Here is a 24761-nt window from a genome sequence, read left to right as displayed (position 1 = left end):
CAGTCCGGTGGCGGAGGCGGTGGCAAAGGTCGGGGTGCTCCACAACAGCGTGACCAGCCCCGACAGACTGAGGGTAAAGGCAAGCAGGACGAATTTGCACGACAAAGACCCCCGTTTCAGAAGAAGAAAGTGGCGGCTCTGACGGCAAGGTATGCCTCAGATAGTGCGGACACAGCTTCGGAACCGGACATGGGCGCTGACGCTCCTGGACAGCGCAGCGGAAATTACCATAGTCCGTCAAGCTCTGCGTCCATTTCTGGCGGTGACAGCAACTGATATATCGGTTACTGTGGAAACAGCTGACACCAGAGTGGCTCCCCCTGATAGACTTTATGAAATAGTCTTATTAATTGAGGGTGACATACAACGTACAATAAAAGGGATTTTTTGGGATAATCTGACCACCACCTATGATATCCTCCTAGCGGAGGCAGATTGGCCCCCAGCTTTCATTTTAGAGGCTCCTAGAGGGGAGGAAGTAATCCTCCCGTCCTTTGCGCACACAGTGCCTAAGGACCAAGCTGAAGTGTTTGCTGAGGAGTGGGCGCTTGCGCTTGCGCCGGCGGTGTATCGTACTCAGGTGGGATGGGACAGATTGTCCCCCTGCCATGAGATTCCATTGCGGTCTATGCCCCCGCCTCAACCCCAATATCCTATGCGTCGTGAAGCAAGACCCCACGTCGCGGCAATCCTTGAACAATTGGAATATCAGGGTGTTATTGAAACTTGTGTGTCCCCTATGAATAACCCTTTATTCACTGTAACGAAGCCTGACGGCTCGTACCGTTTAGTTTTGGATTACCGCCACCTAAACTCCCACTGCCGGACCTGCGCGGTACAAAATACACATAGCTCGGCTTTGGTCGACAGTCTCGTGCGTAAAAGATTTAAAACGACACTTGACATTTCCAATGGCTTTTTTAGCCACAACCTGTCCACACTGAGTAGCCAGTGGACAGCGTTTACTTCGGGCGGAAAACAAAAACAGTTTACAAGATTAGCCATGGGTTACAAAAATAGCCCTGGCGTCTTTTCTGCTCGCGTGGTTTCTCTTTTAGAAAGAATAGACCCCGAGGCATACTCATATGTTGACGATATCTATCTTACGGATGATGAGCTGTTGCCGCATCTGTCTCGCGTTGACAATATTATCGTGAGTTTTGCAGACTATGGCTACAAATTCAATTTTGCGAAGTCACACATCGCAGAATATACGGTGTTGTTTTTGGGCTACGAGCTCAACAATGAAGGTAAGGGGTTGGCCCCCCACTTTCTGGAAAAGTGTGCACGCTTGAGTGCTCCTACGACACTGAAGAAATTACAATCTCTGCTGGGTTTTCTGAATTTCGGCCGTACGTATATTTCTGATTATGCCCAGCGTATCAAGCCGCTTTACGCCTTGGTACAGCCTTCGTTTTCGAAGTCTAGCTGGCAGCTAGAACACTCTGCTATTTTACAGTCTTTACAGGCTGACCTTCTTGCTTCACAATACTTGCTGACACGTGATAACCGCACTAACCTGGTGATAAGAATAGTACCAGGCGCCGTGGGGTTCACGTATTTGACGTTTAATGAGGGCGACACAGTCCCCATTGCGTACAAATCCCACTTGTACACCTCTGCTGAATTACGTTTTTCCACGGTCGAAAAAGTTCTGACTGCTGTGCAGATGGCGATCCTCAAGGAACGCGCACAGTCGCATGGGAAACAGATTCTGGTTGTAACTCCATATCCTGCTTTAGAGGCAGTGACTAAAGCAAGTGTACCCAATTCTAAAGCTTTGCATCCACGGTGGATACAATGGGCTACAACACTGACGTCGCCGGGCGTCACTTACATCTTTGATGCCTCATTACAGACTCAAGAGTACTTGCAGTATGAATTCGTTCATCCGGCACCTCTGTCTTTGCGCCCGCTCGAAGAATACCATTGTGTCATATACACTGACGGGTCTGCGCAACCCGCAATTGGATCGAAGCACGCTTATTCAGCGGCTTGCGCAATTGTCGTAGGTACATTCGTAAATGGTGAATTCCAATCTGATGCAGTGCATACGCAGTCATTGGGTGATTGTACCGCACAATTGGCGGAGCTCCGGGCTCTGGTGCTTGCACTGGAGTTTGCTGATCCCCGAGTCACTACTCTTATAGTGAGTGACTCCTTCTACTGTGTCCAGTCTTACAATGACAATTTACACTTCTGGTCTCAGAATGATTACCGTGACACTAAAGGTAGCACAATTAAGCATAAAACGCTTTGGGTTCGAGTGGCAGACTTTAAAGAACGTCTCCCTCTCGTAAGTGTAATACACACTCTTGGTCACCAGCGGCTTGGTGTCCATGCTGTCGGCAACAGCTTAGCTGACGAGGCAGCGAAAACAGCAGTGGCTACATACTTAGTGGCAGCAGTTACAAGATCCAAAAGTAAGATTGATGATGACATCTTGGCAGCTATTGCTGCTACAGAGAAGGGAGGAGATTACCCGAAGGGTTTTCCCTCTCGGTATATTTATCATTTAAGTCCTGATAACGTCCCGTTAGTGAGGATTAACGACGTTGGTGATAGAATAATTCCCAACGCGGACTGCAGACCAGCACTGATCTTGGCTGCACATGAGGGGTTGGCGTCAGCCCACGCCGGTGTGTCAGCTACAATATCTCTGCTACAACAACGTTACTGGTGGTTTGGTTTATATAAACAAGCGCGCGCTTATGTTCTTGATTGTGACATTTGCCAACAGATTAAACCTTCTACTGTTGCGCGCCCACCACAGACACAGCTGTACATCTCTAATAAGCCATTTGGTTGTGTTTATTTAGATCACTGCGGTCCTTTTTCTTCTGATACTGCGTACAAGTACATCTTGGTTGCAGTGGATTCATGCACACGTTTTCTATGGGTGTGGCCACAAAGGAGTGCTGACTCGCGGACTGTCATCAGGGAGTTGCGTGTCTTTGTGGGAACTTTTGCGTGTGGTACCTTCCATTCTGATCAGGGCCCTGCGTTCGCCTCTAAGGCTTACAAGGAGGCTATGAAAAATTTGGGGGTCCTTGTCAAATTTTCGTCTCCCTACCGACCTGAGGGTAATAGTGTGGTGGAGCGAATGAACCGTGACTTAAAGCAATCATTGACAGCACGTGTTTTAGGCACAGGCCGGAACTGGCTAGCCCATTTGTATAACGTTCAACGTGCACTAAATATTCTCCCTAGAAGGTCTCTGGGTGGGCGGACCCCGTACATGATGCTCTTCGGAATCAGAATGTTTGTTCCAGACCTTGATGGTCTAGACATTGCGGCGTCGACCGCACCCTTTGACGTAGATGATCACTGTGCTGTTTTGCAGACTCTACAAGAAGCCAGAAACTCTCTTTCGAAAGAACATTTGCCCTCCACGTCTGAAGCTGAGGTTCAGATTCCGGTAGTCGGCTGGCTACCCCGAGTTGGGGATCTGGTCCGTGAGAAGGTGGAGAACAAGAAGGAGTTCGGCCCCTCTTATCGTGCACCAGTTCCAGTGCTTGGAGTGCAGGGTACAAGAACAGTCATTTTACCTCCACTTCCTGGTCGCAAAGAAAACAGGTACATCTCTATTGACAATGTCAAACTTCAGCGAGTGGCCGATACTTCTTAGTATGACTCCGGCAGTTTCATGCCAGACAGTGCAAAGAAATTCAATGATGGTTCCTGCTACTACCACCTTGTCTGATGTTGCAATCGAGATGCATTCAGTTACTGATCCCTTGCTGATACCGCCGGCTGGTGGTTTGTCCGATGAGACTGAGTATGCTTATCCTACACGTGGACCTTCGCCTGTTTTACAATCTACAGCACTTGGCCAGTCCCGTTTTTCCTTTGACACTAACTCTTTGCCCTCACCTCCCCCATCAAACATTGCTGTTTTTTTTAGCTGGTTTAAGAAGCATTTTTTGATAGCTCCTTGGACATACATCTGGTTGATGCTTTTTGGTATTTTTTTGTTTATGTCCATTGGATTTGTTGTAGTTTTCTTCCGTTTGGTGGATGGCCATTATCTCAAAGAGAGATCGACAATTAGACTTATCAATGGAACTTTGGCCCCCCATTCCTCGTCCCACATCATGAAAAGGGACCAGACTTTTGTGAATATTACTGCCTGGCCCGTCATGGATGGAATCGCATGGGATGCTGTTAAATTTCAAATGCATGGGCCTACAGAGGTCATTAATGTGCCTAATGTATTTCGTGTTTCTATGGGTGATGTAGTTAAACAGAACATACGTTCTGATGATTGGGATGTACACGCCATTGAAGCACTGTTTTCAGATTTGAAGTATTATGCCGCCTTTGATGCAGAGGATTTGTATGAAAATGCGGCTAATTATGCGGAACAGTATTGTTTTCAACATTATGGCAATCACTTCTTGCATAAATCTAATTCGTTTAGAAATTTTGTAAATTTTACCCAGTGGGAACATTGTCCCACCCCCTCGTTTGGCAGTTCACACACATTAGTTGATAAGTTTACTTATTTTACTGATTTCAGTGTTTCAGCCCCGGCTTCCTTTTATTTTAAAGTTAAGCCTGAGTCTGCCTCCAAGGTTAGACTGACACACACCAAATTGCTATATTCTAAGTCCTTTATGGATGAGTTGTCAATCAAAGGTTATGATCTATGGAAGGCTACTATTGATCTTAAGTCGGTTTGGGGTTCCAAACCGTGGCAGGTTCAGGGAACTGAAGCCTTACACCGTGCCTGTCTAGTACCAAATCATATGTTGTTTTTAAATGCAACCATCTTCCAAACCACCTGTTTCGGATTGGCCACTTCTAAAAAACTAAATTCGCCTTCTGTGCCGGATCTGGGTGCTTACCCAAATTGGAATAATCACACAGATCTGTCCCTTCCTGCTTTGCAGTTATTGGTTTCCAATTCGTCTTTCAACATTTCGAAATTTAATAGTGAGGGATGGTTAATTTGGCAAAGCAGTTCTGATACCTGTCAACGTCGTTTTCTAGGACTGAAACCGGGGTATACTCAAGATCGAGTGGACCCCCGGTTTGAGTCGTCACATACAGTAACTACATACTCTGTAGGGAAATTATGTCAGTCCTGGCTGCGACATTCCACCTTGGCATCTGTCAAAGTTCATTTATCAAAGTTACATGACAAAATAGATTTGAATGATTTTGTTAAAGGTCCTGTGGGTGGCAGATCCAAGAGATGGGCGTATGCTATTTACAACGAAGTATGGAAACTGTCGCAAATTGAGGCAGCTTCGAGATTGAGAGCTATTGATCAGGCTAATATGGAAAAAGTATTAGCAGTTATTGATAACAGCATTAACACTCTTTCTTCTCGCATTTATACATTAGATAATATTGTATCTTCAATTGTTGATATTGTGCAGGATGATATGTCTGTGTTGTATCATGGTCAAAACCAGTTGCGTTCTGTTATGCAGTTTGCATGGACATTACAAACATTGAAGGCAGGGAAGGTCCCTTGGGACTATCTGAATACAACATCGTTATTTCTTCCCTTTAACCTTACTGACAAACAGCAGTTCATGTCCATGAAAGATGCTACATATTCCCTGCTCCATATTGAGAAATTGGAGCCGTTACCTTTTTCGGTTGCGGAAGTCGATTCCGCTGTGTGGCTCTTACACGGATTGATAAGTCTACCGTTTGCGCTTTTTAAGTTTACCTCTTGTATGAAGCACTATGCTCTGGGTAGATATGAACAGCTGGGTACCGCTTTCATACATGAAGTCTGGTCCCTCCCCTTTACGTATAGATGTACAAGGGACGGTACTGAGGTTTATCTGAAGGGTGAAGAATGTACAACGTCACCTGATCATTCTGTTGTATGTAGGCACATTCAATTGCACGTTGCTTGTAATGTACACGCTCCGAATTTGGCCTGCGTCCTCAAAGGTATCCCGGTACCAGTGATTACGCCATCTTTCACGCTGCTTGCAAACGGTAGTTATTTAATTTTAAACAATGAAGCTTGCTGCGGGATGTTAGTAGGGATCCCGTATATAGTAACTGTAACACAGAGGGTTGTCTGCTGCAATAACGTCCTGTTTCCACCCCCGCATGGGAGGCTGGATGCTTCTATCTGGCCTTCAATTCCAACCTTGAAAGCAGAGTTCGACAAAATGAGCAGAATAAGAGCGCTATTGTCCCAAAAGGAGGTTCCATTGACTTCCTCCCGGGAAACATTTGTCCTTCACGTAGCAAATACGCGCACCGAGGTACATGCGCTTTTGAATACTGACCTCCCCCTGCATTTTGGTGCTTTGATCCAAACAATTTTCAATGCCTCGTCCACGACTGGCCTGGCTCATTTTTTTAAACTTGTGGGCTCGGGCCTCGTGACCTCTTTCCAAACTATTTTTGGTGTGATTCCGGCATTTTTTCATTCTATTTTCTCCAGCGTCTTTGGAGGTGTCCCGTTAATTCTGGCTCTAGTGGCAGGTGTGCTACTTTTACTTTTCATCTTGCGGAATGGCTGCTCTTTCTGTGCCACACGTCAGCCTGTCCCGTCTGCAGCTTCTTCGTGACAGGATGCTTGATTACTATGGTGTCCTGCCGTTGGCGACTTTGAGCCTGGCATATGGATTATCCTTCCGGTATTCCTACTTCACCTGCGTGCAACCTGTCTTCCACTGCCTAGATTGTCCCTTTGAATGGCCTATGGATTTGTGTTTAACCAACATGGTGTCTCCGGACCCGGATTTTGATCGACTGATGAGGCCCTTAGTGTCTCACGAGTCTGCCTGTTCTGGTGTTCGGATTATGGCCTGCGGTGCGGCACATGGTATCCTGGGTAATTGGGACATCGTGAGAGCGGCATATGACTTCTTGAATATGAGTTACTTGGAAGTACACGCTGGTTGCCCTCTGATGGTGCTAGAGGCTCCGCTGATAGAAGAACACGTATGTTCCTTTTCTTTACTTAACTGGATGGCTGAAACCTTCAGTGGCCGTGCCAATGATTTTCTGCTGGAAGCAGTGGCCACATATGCTGCATATACTTTTATGGATTGAGTGAACTTTTGTCCACAGTGTTTTCCTCACGTGTCTTGAACTGTCCTTGTACGTCTGCACTTCTGCCCGGTGAGGCGTTTTTTCATTTTTTTCACCTCCCACGTCACGTTTGGGTTTTTTGTTTTTTCTCTCTATTTTTGATGTTTTTCCTGTTCGAACTTTGCCTGAACTGACCAGTTCCTTTTTAAATTGGATACGCCTTGTTCTGCTCTGTCGCGCTTGAACTCTGCGTTCTCTCTTTTCTTGCATACTAAGTAGTGCTTCGATCAAGGGGGCATGTAGTAAGGACTCCCTTAATTCGTACATACATTGTTAAGTTAGCATAACCACGTAAGAAGTTGGAAAGCCATCTTGCTGCTTTTGCACACGACACTGCGTTTACATGTTATTGCTTAAACGAACTGCTGACTCGAGTTTTGCCTCACACGAGAGCAATCTGTTGTTACCATCCCGAGCTCTGCGAAGCGACCTTGGTCTGCACATGATGTGACAAACAGTCTGAGTTGTTAGACAATGCATGTTTTCCACTCTAGGTTGATCGACCCACTATTTAGTCATAACACACGAGCAGCTGCACATACCTGAAAGTTGGTGCTTTTAATATCACGGACATCATGTTTATTATTCAGACCGAAGACGAGCCTTCCTGCGAGAAGTCTCCTGATGCTCCTGTGATGTGATTTCACTAAGCTGATCTTTGAGGTATGGGGTCCCCTATTCAAGCCTAAGAGACCTTCTGTTAGACTAATAATAATATTAGCTTCTTAGTAAAGGGAAAGTGGTAGTATCCACTGTCATTATAACATGATCACCCCTTTTATATTCTATGGAATTGTAACTATGTTAATGGTTTTGATTTTAATCATTTGTCTGCTTGTATTAGCCAAAGTACTGCATATTAGGACACGTGGTCAATAAAAATAAACTCTTTTTATTTTCACCGTGTCTCTGTTGATTCTTGTTGTGGACTGATGTGAGAATAATATACGAACAGGTATTTCCGATTCCCACCATTCCTGAGTATGTACTGAGTCGCGTGTTCTGGGTTGTCTTTTCATTGGGACCGCCGAGCTAAATCTCGGATAACGAATGGGACACTTATGCTAGCCGGATACTGGGTTCTGGGTTCTGAGGTGAGTTTCTGGTACAGCACAACTTACTGAGGTCCTGGGGTTCTACGCATAGTTCTGTGTATAAGCAGAATCCCTGCAACAGCACCAAAAACAGGAAACATAGAGTAAAGTGCAATACATTATTTGACACCAAAATGACAAGAATCCAATTAGTAGAACCAGAGAAATGCACTTTTAAAGATTCAGTTAAAAATAGTGCCTAAAAGCAGACAGCGCCAACTGTGGTTTTCTGGTCAAGTAGGACAGGGGCAGAGTAACAAGGTCAGACTGCGATGGAGTGCAGTCCGGATACAGAAACTAAGTTAGGCCCGCTGAACAAAGTACCTTAAATCCTGGCTGCACAGCATTCCAAGATCTCGCATTGACAACGCTCAATGCAGCGGAGGTTCCAAGGAGCTGTTTAGTGCAATGTGAGGTCCTGCTTCAGAGATACATCAGACAGCAGCAGTTCCAATTAAGTCACTGATGAGGCTTGCAATGTGAGGTTCTGCATTATTGCTGAGTATCCTGCCAATGAACTCTCACAATGCAAAGTCCTTAATCAGGGGCATGTTACACTGTGGTGGTTCCAAAAAGCTGTGGGCAGTGATGAGAGGCCCTCCTTAGATACTCATCACACAGCAGTGGTTCCGAGGCGGAGCTGGGAGGAAATACACAATGCTCTGATTGACCCAAGAGACTGCAGCTGGATTAGCACAGCACCTTCAGGCCCACTTCAAAGGGTCCAGGACTGAGGTGGCACCATTAAGGGGGGACAGGAATCACAGCAGACAGAGTCTGGGTGCTTGATTCAAGATGGTTGGAGCCTTTTCTGTCTCTAAGGCTTTAATAAGGAGGCCAGCCAACTAGCCCTAGGAGTCACTCTGATGGTCATGGGATCCATATGCAGGTAGAGTGCTTTTAACTCAGGCAGCAGGACTTTCAGAGTAGCAGTCTTCCTTGGAGAAGAGCAGCACAGTAGTTCTTCTGAGTCTTCCACACGTCCGGAGGCATACTGAATAGATTGGTCTGAGGGTCCAATATTTATACTTGTTGCCAGCATTACGTAAGGAGAAGGATCTGGAGGTTTCCACCCCAAGATGTGTTTGGAATTTCCTACCTCCCAACCCTGGCCCCAGCTTGTCTGGGGGCACAGAAGACTGGAGTGAAACCCTTTGTGAGTGTGCTGAGGCACAGCCTTTGTGACATGTAAGTATGGTAGGTGAATGCTCCTCCGCCATCAAGTCAGAGATGGTCAATCCTACAAACACCTCTTTCCCTTTTATCTCCCTGTCTGGGAGCAATGCACCAAGACCAGCTGCCAGCTACACCTAATAATGTGACCTAGGATACAGGTTGCAGGCACCAAATGGATAGGACAAGAAATGCCAACTTTCTAAAAGTTCTCTCTACCCAGGGGATGGGCCCTAATAACTTCAGTAAGTACACCTTAAATATATTCCCAACACAATTTGCCAGTAAGGAAACAAAATTCCACACTAATTTTTTCTGAGCACCTTATTTAATATCAGTGATCAGTAATTATTTTTATTTTAATTTTTCAGATATCGTTTGAAAAACAGTCACATACAGAGACATTTTGAGGACAAACATAAATACACTGGGGCAGATTTAAAAGCCCCTTGCGACACTTTTGTGCCGCTCTTTTTTGACACAGCGACGACGTAAAAAATGTGGCAAATTTACAACGTGACACATCTAGGGAGATGCGTTACTTTGTAAAGCCCTGCATTAAATTATACCTGCTTCAGCTATAATGTAGGCAGGGTGGGTGTTCCCATGCAGGAAAGCCTCGTAAAAGTGAAGCAGTGAAACCAACAAGATTTTACTGCGTCACTTCCAGGACGCCACTGCATGAAAACCTTACTCCTGCTTGAAGCAGGCGTAAGGAGTGGCGGAGTGTAGTGGGAATGGGCCTCAAAATGCACTGCTGGAGTTGCGTCATGCTTGCAACACGACTCCGGCAATGCGTGATTTTTGCCCCAACAGAAGCGTCAGAAATTCTGATGCGTCTGTCAATCCTTGCACCATGGTGCGCCATATTGTAAATACAGCGCATCTATTGTGGCACAATGGTTTATCCGGGTGGCGCAGGGAAAGTGTGCATCTCTACAGATGTGTCACTTTCTTGTAAATCTGCCCCACAATTCTTTTACAACAAACTCTTGTTATGGTACGCACTCAACATTCATACACACACACTGTAACATCATATACATATGTTTGACAATCAATTTATGAAGCATATTATACAAAATCAAAGCCTTAACAGTTCTTTCTTTTCATGCCCAACAAGGAAACCAATGTAATTTATTCTTTCACCATTTGCACAAATTCCTTCATAAATGGGCTGCACAACCATGTAAAACTAATGATCCTAGCGGACAGGTAAGCTATTCCATCAGTTTTTTATTTTTATCCTGCCCAACGTGTCCTATTTTCATGCTTGCATGGTTGCGTTGTGATCTTCGATGTGTTTCGTACCAATGTTTTTTTGGGGTTCTCCTCAGGACTCTGAACTGATATGTACTCTCAAATCCATCGGTTGTATGCCTGAAACTGCGACCCTCACTTGCTGTTTTGTTCCAATCTCTACTCAATCATTATACATCCAGTTTCTTGATCTTGTACCATCATCGGATGTTACTTTCTGCAGTTTCAACCTCCCCTCCTTTGTTCGTCTCCTCACCCATTTGAATTAAGCCGCGCTTTAATTCAAACGGGTAAAGAGAGGAGCAAAGTGTCACGAGCCAGGCCCCAGGACATCCACTGCCAGGTGATAGCTTAATGTGGGAAAATGTGGTAGGCCTCTTTTCCTGCCTTGTGGCTGGCAAGGAGTTCCCTAGGGGCTCCTGAGGGTCTCTGGCTGCTGAGGTTTCTCAGAGTAGGGGCAACTGCCCCTGGTGTTAAGCACCCTACTTCCACTCTACCTCCCACTTTCCTGGGGTGGTATACTGAGAGTGGCTTTCTAGCCCATGGCCTGTACCCTGAGGCTAAACGTGGACAGGGGTGAGCCCTCCCTTACCCTGCCCTGCAGTCCTTGTTTCCGATGAAGCAACACCACCCAAAGCCCTTCTGTGCTGGGTAGCCATTTATGAATCAATGTTCTCCAGGATTTGGACCATTCAGTTCACCTTCTGAATCTAATCCAGGAGAACACCCAGCATGGAAGTCTGACCAGCACTAAGGCCCACATGACCATCAGAGCTCTCACACCTTCTGCTTCTTGGTGGTACTCCCTAAAAAATGTAACTGTCAGGGTGCACAGGGCAGCCCACCCTTCCAGCTCTCCTGGCTCTGGGGGAAACTCATTACCCAGAATGAAAAGAAGTGGGGAATGCACTGCCTCACTTCCCAGCACTCAATTTACCCCATTGCATCTTGGTAAATGCAGTGCATGATAACCCTTACTACAGTAGTAGTCATTATTTCTTCACCCTTGTTGGTACAGCCTGTGCAGTGTAACTCTAGACAGATGCTTTTGGATTTATTCCTTCATCAGTAGAGAGCAACAAGTTGTTTTGAGGGTGCTGAATATGCTGGCCAAAGTCCTCTCAGGTCTCTGTACCACTCGCTGGCCACAGATACATCAGCACAAGCTCCTCAGCTCAGTAGCCCAAGGAAGCCTTTTCAAACAGAAAGAGAGTGGGAGCACACTGCCTCAAATCCCAGCTCTCAATTTGCCCCAATGTATCATGGTAAATGCAGTGCATGATAGCACTTACTTTGGTAGTAGTCTTTAGTTTGTCACCCTTGTTGGTGCAGCCTGTGTTGTGTGTGTTTCTAGATTCATTCCTTCATGAGCAGAGAGAAACAAATCTATGGGCATCTGGGGACTGACTCTGACTTTCCTCTGGGTCACTTTCCCACTTCACTCAGGGGATACCAGGGCCATGAGGCGGAAACATTCTGGCTCTGGACCTGAGTTACCCTACACAACTGGCCGGTGTACTACTCTGGAAAAAACATCCTTTTCCACTACCATGGTCTGGCTATCCCCGCTGTCCCTCAAAGCAGTGGCAGGGTTTCCATTCACCTTCACCTGGTGGAAGTGACAGCTTTCACCCTCAGGCATCAAAAGCTCTTCCACTGAGTATATCTCTATGATGAAGCTGGGCCTTGTTGGGAGGACAGAGTGATTTCTCCTCTGGGAGGGAGTTCCAATTCAGGGTACAATTGATACCACTCCCAAGTGTGCTGCACTTCAAGACCTGCAGCTAGGTCTTTTACTTGCGCCTCCACATTATCATATCATCCTCCTCATCCTGATCCTCTGTTGCTGTCAGAAACTGGTGGGCCTCTGCCCAATTTCTCAGAGCTTTCTGAAGCTCCAACCTTTTATTGCCTTTCTTATTTGGAAGAACCCGTTCTTTACAGAACTACTTGAGCTCAGCCACAGTGTAGGTGTCTAGATAAGGAGCTTGAATTGCATTTCTTCAGGTACGGTCACAGATAGTTGGGTAGAATGAGGGTAAATTTGGAGAAAACCAAAGTGGCAATCAAGGAGAATTTAAAAGAAAACTCGAAATGGTAATACATTATTTATCTGGGATTTTAGTGTTATACTAATTTGCTGTATGGCACTGTACAAACACAAGTCCTAATCCTCACCACTGAATACAAATGTAGGAAAGTGGCTTATGGTGGGGGGGTTGAAACCCTACTCAAATAGTAACCACAATTCCTATGAGGGTGAATTCACAAGCAACCCCAAATTAACCTGTGCTTAACCCTTTGGTAGCTTGGCATAATGCTGTTAGGCTTAACTTAGAGGCAATGGGCAAAGTATTTATGCAACACTTCAAAGAGTACTATAGTGAGAACACAACAGAAGAAAAATCCCACATCAAGTTAGAAATATAGAGTAAAATTAAAAAAGTATTTGACACCAAAACAAAAAAAATGCTGTCAATAGAACCCGAGATTTGCAATTTGAAAGCGCTAATTTTAGTTGTCTGGTCATGCCGGAACCAGAACAAAGTTACACGTGCAGGCAGACTGTGATGTAGCATGGCCTGGATACAGGAACCAAGTTAGGCCCGCTGAACAAAGTACTTTAAATCCTGGCTACTGAGTTTTGCAAGATTCCACATCAAAGATGCGTTACGCAACTGTGGTTTCAGAGGAGCTGTGGGGTGCGGTTCAAAGTCCTGCATTGGAGATGTGTCACGCGGTGGTGGTTCCGACGAAGCTGTTGACAAAGGCCAAACATCCCTTTGAGTATCTCTGGAGGTCCTGGGTTCAAGATCAGGTTCAGTTCTTTTCAATCAGGCAGCAGGACAGTAGAGTAGCAGGGCAGCAGATTAGCAGTCTGTTAGAAATGGAGTTTCTAGTTGGCAGTGGTTTGTGCCCTGTCCAAGTAGGGACCCTCACTCTAGTCAGGGTAAAGGAGTCAAATAGCTAAGTTAATCCCGGCTCACCCCCTTTGTAGCTTAGCACAGAGCAGTCAGGCTTATAGCAGAGGCAATGTGTAAAGTATTTTTACACAAACACACAGTAACACAGTGGAAACACTACAAAATAAGTCCGCACCAAAAATAGTCAATATTTATCTGAATAACACAAGACCAAAACAATCAAAATCCAACATGCACAAGTCAAGATATCACTTTTAAAATATTAAAGCAAATTTTGTCCATAGAAATCAATGGATGCTCTTGTTTAGCACAAAGTACCTTTAGATGTGTCAAACAGCAAGGATGGTGCAAAGCACAGGGGAGTTGAAGCATCGACAAAGCACCTGATGCATCGGTTCCTTGCTGCTAGGCAGGGGAGGTTGTGCATCAGTTCCTCACTCCTGCAGAAGAGGTGATGCGTCAGTTGCCGACATGGTGCATCGGTTCCTTACTGCTGTGCGGTGTCAATGAAAAAAACAGCGCCCGGAGACGATGCATTGAAAATGCAGTTACTTCGGTGATGCAGTGCTCGACACTCACTCAGTGGCGGCTCTTCTGACACACTGCAAGAGAACACTGGTGCCTACAATGTAAGCCGTGGTTGATGCGCCAAGCGGGGACCACGCTCCGGTGTTGGCAGTGGCAATGGAACTTGCCGGTTCGGAATGATGCTGGGAGTCGATGAATGGATTTTCTCATTGAAATCACCATAGTTCACTTCCAAGGGCCCAGGAACTGGCTTTGTCACCACTTGGCAAGTCAGGACTCTCAGCAGGCGAGTCCAGGTACTGGCAGGTGAAGTCTTTAATGGCCCTCATCTCAAGCCCTTGGAAAACCTTGGAAGCAGGAAGTAGAAAGTCCTTTCACTCCCAGGAGAGAAGCAACAAACAGCAGGCCAACACCGCAAAGCAAACAGAAAAGTGGCAGTCCTTTCTGACCTTCTTCTTTCTGGCAGAAAGTCCTAAACCCGGATGTGTTCTGAGTATTTGGTGTTACGGGTTCAGTCCTTATACCCATTTCATCCTTTGAAGTAGGCAAACTTCAAAAGAAAGTCTTTGTAGCACACAATACCTTTCCCTGCCCTGGCTTCGGACACACTAGAGGGGGTGGAGACTCCCTTATGTGTGGACATGTACAGTCTATTCAGGTGTCAGTTTCAAATCTTCAAACTACTTTAGCTCAGGAAGGTCCATCAACCTGGTGATGGACCATTGGGATATGCATGGCACACCTCAGCTCCCTTTGTGTGAGTGTCTGGAGTGAATGCGCAAATTGCCCAACTGTCATCCTTACCCAGACGTGTATTCAGAGACAGGCAGAGGCACAAAATGGTTAAAGTAAGAAAATGCCAACTTTCTAAATGTGGCATTTTCAGACCAGAGACACAACACTCCTATTTCTATCAGCCCCCAATTGGCATATACACTTGTAAGATGTTCCAAGGCAGAGCCAATGCTAACCTATGGGAAAGATATGCCTTGCTGTAGTGAAAAACAAAGTCAGCAGTTGTTCACTAATAAGACATGTAAAACACAACAGTACATGTCCTACCTTTTAAATACGCTGCACCCCCCCATGGGGCTACCTTGGGCCTACCTTAGGGATGCCTTGCATGTAATAAAAGGAATGGTTTGGGCCTAGCAAGTGGAAGTGCTTGCCAGGTCAAAATGGCAGTTCAAAACTGCACACACAGCCACTGCAGTGGCAGGTCTGAGACAGGTTTGCAAGGCTACTCATGTGGGTGGCACAATTAGTGCTGCAGGCCCATTAGTAGAATATGACCTACAGGCCCTGGGCACCCCTGGTGTACTGTAATAGGGACTTACTAGCAAATCGAATACGCCAATCCTGGAGAAACCAGTCATGCCATTTTGTAGAGCAGAGAACATATACACTTTAGCATTGGTAAGCAGTGGTCAAGTGCCCAGAGTCCTAAAGCCAACACAAGAGTCAGAAAAACAGTGGAAGAAGGCAAAACGTTTGGGAATAACCCTGCAAAAGGGCCAGGTCCAGTACAGTCCTTCATGCAACAGAGCAGCACAGCAATCCACAGGTGTCCTTAAGAGTTGAGTCTGAGGGGTCCAGTATTTATACTTGGTGTCAGCTTTGAAGAAGGGGACGTTTTCCACCCCAGGAGGTGTTTGGAACTTTCTGCTTCACTGCCCTGGCCCCAGCTTGTCTATGGGGCTCAAAAGGCTAGAGTTAAACCCTTTGTGAGTGTGCTGAATCAGAGTCTTTGTGATGTGCAAGTGTGGTAGGTGACAACTTCCCCCCCTGTCAAGTCAGAGATGGCTCATCCTGCCAAAATCTCTTTCTCCGTTGTCTCACTGTCTGGAAGTAGTACACAAAGACCAGCTACACCTAGCCATGTGACCCAGGATACATGCTCTGAATTATTAAGAAAATGCCAACTTTCTAAAAGTCACTAATGTGACAAAGAGTGATCCTGTTGGGGAGGTAGGAGGCGTGATCCATAAACAGTCAATATACAAAAGAGTGGACCCCCTATCCCATGGATTAATTGTAACCCTGGGCATAGTTCGCGAAGTAGCACTTCGCGAAGCTACGCAATGTGCAGTTCGCACTACGCGAGCTACGCGTAGCACTTCGCGAACTGCGTAGTACCTTGTTTGCACTGTGCCAGATGTCGTTTCCAATGATTGCACAGTGCGGACAAGCAACCGGCACTGTGCAATCATTGAAAATGGCATCTTGCACAGTGCGAGCTGTAGTTTTCTGCTGCTCGAGTAGATTTTTACTCGAGCAGCAGCTTTCTCAACGCGAACTGGTAGTTTCTCATCGTGAGCGGTCGCGAGCATATGCGACCACTCGCAATGAGAAACCTGACCTCCTCGCGTTGGGAATCGCGCCAGGAGGTTTATTTTCCATGCTCGCGATAGCCAACTTGATGTTGCTGATCGCGAAAAAGGAAAAAGTCTCGCCGGAATGTCATTTTGCTCGCTCGCGGTCGTCAACTTGACGTTGAGGACCGCGAGCAAGCAAAAAATGACCGCAGCACTACGCAACACTACGCTACGCGTGTTCGCACTGTGCTACATGCAGTTCGCGTAGTGCGGAGTAGCGCGAACTTCGCAAACTACGCGAGCGTAGCGTAGTGCTTTGCCCAGGCTTAATTAATTGGAGAGTTGCTAAGGCTGCATTGCCATTCTGCACATTCTCTTATGAACACGTTGCCTATTATTCAAATGTTTGTTTGATGTCCTCACACATCTAGACCTGCACTACAAACATATACTAGATACATTTGAGTCAAAACATACAAACTTAAACCAAAACAATAAAGAAGACATTATTGACAAGAGGTCACCTCTTCAATTAATTTATGGGCTAGGGGGGGCACTCTTTTGTATACTAACTTTCTAAAAGTGGCATTTTCAGAATTGTGATTTACAATCCAACTTTAGTATAAAAGAGGTTTTTAAAGTACAATTCTTTAGACACCAAATTCAACATTCCTACCTGCTCCAAATTGAAAGTTATCACTTATTAAATATCATAAGGTGACCTAATGTTATCCTATTGGAGCGGCAGGCTTTGCAGTAGTGAAAAATGACTTTTTCTTTACCAGGACATGCAAAAATTAAAAGCACATGTCAATCTTTTTAAATTCACTGCATCCTGCCCTATCTGCTGTTTAAGGCCTACCGCAGGGCTGACATATGTATTAAAATGGAAGGGTTAATCCTGACCAAAGGTTTATTTAGCAAGGTCGAAATGGCAGTTTAAAAGTGCACACACATGCTGCAATGGCAGGCCTGAGACATGTTTAAAAGACTACTTAAGTGGGTGGAACAATAAATGCTGCCCCCCACTAGGAGCATTTAATTTACAGGCCATGGGTTCATATAGTACCCCTTTACTAGGGTCTTAGAAGTAAATTGAATGTGCCAATTGGGTGTCAACCAATTTTACCATGTTTAAAGGAGAGAGCACAAATTCTATAGCACTGATTAGCAGTGGTAAAATGCGGAGTGTCCTAAAGGCCCACAAAATCGGGTTCAGAAAACAGGAAGGTGAAGGTAAAAAATTTAGGGATGACCCTGAAGAGAGGACCAAGTCCACCAAATACCTTGGGTAATGTCATTTCTTTCTCTATAGCAAATCAAACACGGCAGATGTGTTAAGCAGGCCAACTACCACAAATCCCGCTTTATAACCTGAAAGTAAAGAGGGCAGAACACCTAGCCTTCACACAAAATAAAAATACACAAGCATTATACTGTTAGATGGAAAACAAAATAAATAAATTAAAAGCTTAACTTATCACTGAAAATATCCAGGGCCCTGGTTTTATGTTGTTTATTGTTTTGACATTTTTGTCTGTATTGATCTATTTTTTGTGTGCTCATTTTATCTGTATTTATCCATATTTATTTTGTGCTTGGTATAAAAAGTTCAATGGGTGTAATTCCACTTTATTAAACCAACAAATGTTTACTCATGATTGAATGTCCACCAAGTTTTAGCCATTTACAGTAAGCATTCCCACTGCAGAACAGCTTAAATACCTGTACTGCTGCATTTATTTAAGCTTCATAAAGAAATATATTTTTTCTTTATTTACTCCCTTACTTTTAGGTCTGCACAGCTATTGGCTTATATATATGATTGACAGTAGTGAGAATCTTCGAAAAGAAAACCTATTTTCTATATTCTTCCATATTTAACTATAAGTACAGAAAGGAAAATAGATAGTTTCCTGTCTGTAGTTTTCTGTAAAAATCAGCAAATATGGACAACTGAGAGCTTTAGTTTTAAGGTAGTGCAATTTATCCTTTCTCAGATCATATGTGCCATTATAGAAGGTGAAAGGGATGCTTTCTCATTATCAAGGCCCTTTACACCACTTCCTGTTGAGTTATCACCCAAGTTGATGACTTCTCCTATCATATTATACCTATTACATGAGTACATCTTCCAGTTTCTTAACTGAACTAATTGGCTCCCTCACAGTAATCAGGCACTAAATGGTCCGTTCTGACTACCTTGACTGTAGTTATGTCTTTGTCCCTGACACACCAGCATCTTCTTCCTCTACACGGAAACGTGGACTTTAGTTTGGCTACAGCCTGAGGTTGGTGGCTTCGACCATATACAGTGGCACCACAATCAAGTTACAGTTACTGAATATTTAGAACCTCTCCCACATCCCACCTTACAATTTATCAAGCCTCAGATTTACACCCTGGTCATGGGACAAGGATAACTCACAATGCAGAACAATGACTGAATAAAAGCAAAAAGAAATACAACATTAGCATTCTCACCGTTTGTCGAGGCTTGAGAAAGACAGAGTCAAGAGTAACACACAGACACACAAACCTGGAACCAGAACAATGAAATACTATAGGGCCTTGGGCTGAGTTGCCAGTCAAATTGATTTGTGGAGATTTTTTTTTTAAATTAGATCAAGTCACAGACAGTGTTGATGAAGGGTCCACACCCTTAGATCTGAGCTGATGTGAGCTTGGAAAGAACTCCGTCATTAAATGATGAATACAGGTTGCTTCTTTGATTTAGGTCATGTTCAGGACTAACATTACTTGTATAGGCTTAAAGGAATGTCAGTTACCAAGCTAACTTCTGACAATTTATCTTAATTGTTTCATAATCTATCTATCCTTTGCTGGTACGGTTTCTTGAAAAGAGTAAAGAATAACAGAGGACAGTAAAACAATGACAGAGATGGTGCAACGAAATCCTGCTGCTTCTTTGGATCATGAAGGAAATTCTATTGGCACTTGGAAACCATACAGAAGGTGTATCTCACCTACAGACGTCCCGCCCTAAGGGGCAGAACATTTGGTGAACAGCAACACCTGCTGCATGGCTGCAGAGCATCACTAGTATATCTTTTGCCTCTTGGGCCTATGGATAGCCCAGAAATAAAACACTCCAGCTGAACAAAATCAGATGATTGAGAGAGATGGATGTTCCAACTTATCTGGAGAAGACATCTAACTGGAAGGACTAAGGGCAACATTTAGAGTTTAATGGATGTTAATTAACTGTAAAAAAAAAAAAAAAAAAAAAACTGGTGGTTCATCTGTCGTCTGCCATAATATACCATCTGCCATATTTAGGCTTTAGTGGCATGGTTTTAAATTTGAAAAAATGCCTATCAGTCTTTTAAAAATAATATAATAATAATTACAATTACAAAACATACTGGATTTTCGTTTGAAAGGTATTAGAGGGCGAGGGGATTACGTCTTTTTTTACAAAAGTCATACCTTTTGGGCAACCCCCAATCTATGAATCTGTAGTGGCATGGGTGTTAGAAGAGGACATGAGAGTGGCAGTCCTTGTTTCCGATGAAGCAACACCACCCAAAGGCCTTCTGTGCTGGGTAGCCATTTATGAATCAATATTCTCCAGGATTTGGACCATTCAGTCCACCTTCTGAATCCAATCCAGGAGAACACCCAGCATAGAAGTCTTACCAGCACTAAGGCCCACATGACCTGTAGTTCCTCCTTGGAAACAAGCAGTTGTGGCATGGGAGCATGCAGCGAGGTGCCTGGGGCAAAGGAGACTCTACCTGATGTCTCCTGGCTGGGGGCTGTCTCTCTCCAGTGGTTGCTCGAGCAATAGGGTGATTGTGATGGTAGTGATATCGCTGCTGAAACCGGAAACAATGGCTCATGACTGGAAAGCATACCTTGAATATCGACTATAAACTCCTCAGTATGATTTTAGTAACTAGCTCCTTCCTTCTACATCCAACTGGTACACCAGGATCAAGCAGAGTTTACATCTGGCCATAATACGGTGCAGATTATCAGGCGACTCCAGTCTCTGATGGATGCTTATACCTACGTCAACAAGGAGACAGCGGTGTTTGCAAGCCTTGAAAAGTTTGACTGGAGATTTTTATATGGGGTGCTGGAGCTGTTACAGATGGGTCGAGGATTTCTGGCATGGACAAAGCTGCTGTGCAGGGACCCCACAGTCAGGGTACCGATGCTCCAAACTATATCAGAGAGCTAAAGGGTGGGGCAAGGGATGAGACAGGGGTGTCCACTCTCATCCTTACTTTTCACACTAGCCATGGAGGCATTGGCCAGTCATGCAACAACTGGGAATAGATATCAAGGTATAAGGATTGGTGCCCACCTTCACCGCATTGCTTTATATGGGGATGATCTCTTGAAATTCCTTGGGAATATGGCAACGGAAGTAAGAGTCACCAGAGACTTGCTTGAGGAATTTGGTTGTTTAGCGGGTCTGAAAGTCAACTGGCAAAAATCAAAGCTATTCCTGATAGAAGAGGGACATGACCCCCCGTAAGGGTTGAACATGCTCTTGTGGGAACAACATTGCTTGCCATACTTAAGCGTCAAGATATTGCATGGCCAGGCTGACCTTCTAGATGCGAATATAGGACAGGCCATTAGAAGAGTGAGGGCGAATACTGACTTTTGGAAAACATTACCTCTATCAGGAGTGAGAAGAGTAGAGCTGCTCAAAATGGTAACACTCCCTATTATATCATGTCTCTTCTCTACCAGTATGGATACATAAAAAAATGTTCCAGGAGTTGGGTTCATTGATTATTGCATTTATTGGGTGAGCGGGACATATAAGCAATGACCTACAAATGGGGAGGGGCAAGCTGTGACTGAGTTTGAAATGTACTATTTAGCTGCACAGCTACAGTGGTTCATGCAGTGGGTGGTGGGCAGACAAACTCTTGAGACATGAGTCCATCTGTCCCAGGGCTTCCTAATCTATTAGGTGTGGCTTAAAACAGGATTCCCCTCATATAGTGACACCCATAAATTCTGAGTCATGGGTAAATGCTGGTTTAGGTGCTTGCAAAAGACACCCACATAGGTTCCATATTCTCCAGACATACCCCTCACCATGCTGAAGATGTTACTCTATGGGGGTAACTGGGAAAGACTGAGGGATTGGTCTTTAGCTAGGGTGATGAAATTTATTTCATGAGCCGGAGCTACTCCCATTTGAAGTATTCCATACAGAGTTTGACTTACTGCCGGTTCACTTCCTACTTCATAGGGCAGTAACAACAGTGATTCATAAACATTAGAGATCTGGCCGGTCGGAACCACGTTCTCATAAAGCCTGTCAATATATTTAATAATGCTCGGGCACTGTCAAAGCAGTCATGTGCCTGTATAGAGCAATATGGGAAGACATGCTCCAACCCCATGAGGCCTTGAGAAGTCTTTGGGGGAGGACTTGGAGACTCCCATACAAGATGGAGACTGGCAGACAATTCTACAGAGAATACCTAAGGTAGAAATGCTCAGTTTAAGCTAATCAATTTTTTTGTCCTACATGGGACATATTTAACTCCAGGGTGCATTAATACATATTTTAATGTGACCGGAGCATCTTGTCTAAGATGTGGGGAGGTGGGAGCTGAACTCATGCACAAGATGTGGACTGTCCCTTTCTTTTTCTTTTTTTTTGCAGTTTTATATGGCGCAAACTAAACCCGAAGGCATCAGAGCGCTTTACATGAGCACCAGCTGCATTGCAGACAGACACATTAATTTTTGGGGCAATGGGTAGGATAAGTGATTTGCCCAGAATCACAGGATGCTTCCTGCCAGCCTAGAATCTGTTTCGCCAGCTTAAAATTCACCCGCCCTAGCCATAGCTGTAAAACCACATCCTATACCCTCAACCACACCTCTTTCTGACTGCTTACTGGGAGGAGGTAACAAGAGTGATTGCAGATGTGATATTACTTGGCGCAGGGAGCTTGAAAGATGGGCTAGATATGAGGTGGAGGTACTGCTGTAAGAGGCTAGGCGGGAATTAGGCTCAATGTATTCAATGAGGGCATGGTACACTCTGGCAGATTGTCTGAGGGACCCAGAACATAAGTCACCAACGATGACACCAGGGGGCTCACCTACTGCTGCGACCCCTTGAACATGGTTGCTGTGTGCACTAACTGCATTTAGGATATTATACAGTTCACTGATAACATATATGGCATGAATAGCTGGTATAATGGGACGGTATTCCTTATACTTTTTCAACTGCTGCTTGTATTATTATGAGGCAGGGCTCATGGAGGGGAGGGGAGGGTGGGAAGTTTGAGACATTTGAAGACTGAAGTACTGAGGACAACATTCAACAGCTTTGATGTATATATTTCAAGATATTGATGATGTGGATAAGGCTGGATTTTGCAATTTGTTGATGTAATAAACTTCAATAAAATCTGTTTAAAATAAATGGTGGTGGTAGTTCCAGAAGTAGATGGCAATGTCTCAGCTGCTACCGCAAGGGCTGGCCAGACACAGGAGAGTCATCATTCAACTCAGTATTAGAGTCTGATTCTGAGTTGTCTTCTATGTCCGCCCCCTCAACCTCTGTGCCTCTGCATCATTCTGTGCCACTAGACACTTCCTCTGGCTATTGTGGCTATTTCAACATTTCCCCAAATGATGTTCCTCAGATTGGGAGGAGAATTCTAAATTAAATAAACAAATGGAACGTTTTAAATTTAACATAAGAATTAACTGATATGTTTTAGACAAATACCCTTTCAACAATCTTCTGACAAACACATGGTGAACATTGCATCAATCGTGGGGACTACATCACATTTCTTCAGAGACCCAGATCTAATATTAATAATAAATAGATCTATGGTCCTGATTCTCACAGGTAACTTACACTTTTGATTAATTTAGACCTTTGATTAAGTTTACTACTTTCTACTTCTTCACAAAATCTGAGTGTAAGTTACTACCACTAAAAATGTAGTATGCACAGCACTACACATGGTCAACCACTGGTACTCCAGCACCCTCCCATAGAAAATAATGGATGTAGGAAAATAAAATAAAACTCCATGAGAAATAAAGTTAAATTAAATTATTTTAAAAAGTAAAAAATATAAATGATATAATTTCATATTAAAAAGACAAAGTAAATAGTAAATATTTATATTTTAATTATACAATATTTTAAAACACTATTACTTTTATTTTAATTCCCTCATAAATATTATACATACTATTTATGGGGACTATTTACAAACTCCATTTTTCAGTACTTTTTGTAGCACTGCAACTGTAAAAGTAAAAGCTCCTCGCTACCATAGAGATTTTACACCTCACCTCTCCTATCTTTCTCCATGCGGAAATATTCGGCTCGAATGATAGTAAATGTGGAAGGGACAGGGTAAATGGCTGTAATATGGGAAATACTACTAAAAGGGAGGAGTTGAGGGAGGAGTAGTGTGTGGTTTAAGGAGGATTAGAGAGGAGTTTATGGAGAGATGTGTACCCATCCAAGATTAGATGTAAGAGTAAGCCCATTACTATTCACAAACTGCACGTCTGTAGTCACTAACACAAAAAAGGGACACAAAACAGTAGTAAATTAATCTGTTTAAAAGCTGAAGTAAGTCCAGCACTACACTTGGCCAATTACTATTACTGGAACACCCTCCCAAAGTAAATAATGGAGGTAGGGACTTAAAAATAGGCCTGCATAGGAAATAATGGTGAATTAGGGTCAATTCAATTATTTTAAATAGTTAAAAATAAAAACACATTTCATTTATATACAAATAATAAATATTTAATATTTTCTTTAAAATATGTTGAGAACCTATTGTATAATTAAAAATAATGTAAGTGAAAATTGGAATAAAATATTAATAAATATATTTAATTAATTCAAGACATCAACGCTGATAACTAATAATGCATCTTAAAAATATTTTTTTAAATTTATTTGGTAATTTTATTTTTCAATCAAACCTCCAAAAAAATCTTAAAATGTAATTTAAGATATTTAAATTAAATGTATATTTGAGTTTTATTAATTTTAATTTCGCTGTAGCATTTGTTTTCTTTTGACTTACATTTCATGTAAATATATAAATTTAAATTTGACATTAAAAAATTGTTAGTGTTTTTGTTTTAATAAAATAACTTTTTTACTTTTTCCCTATACTTTACCATATGGAGACTGCAACTAAAAGACTGTTTAGTTATTGAACCTGGGGAAATGCTGTTTTGTACATTTTGGAATTTTCACTTAGCACCAAATGCTGGAGGTTTACATAACAAGGATTACAACCTTGCAACACACCTGTTCATAAAATGAGTAATTGTGCTCAACACAATCATACATCTCTAGCTGAAATTTATTTCAACAACATCCAATCACAGTCAAGCTGACC

This window comes from Triturus cristatus, chromosome 11 (assembly GCF_964204655.1).
Source record: "Triturus cristatus chromosome 11, aTriCri1.1, whole genome shotgun sequence".
In the NCBI taxonomy this organism is placed as follows: Eukaryota; Metazoa; Chordata; class Amphibia; order Caudata; family Salamandridae; genus Triturus; species Triturus cristatus.
The sequence above is the reverse complement of the archived record's forward strand: the minus strand, read 5'-3'. Positions refer to the sequence as shown.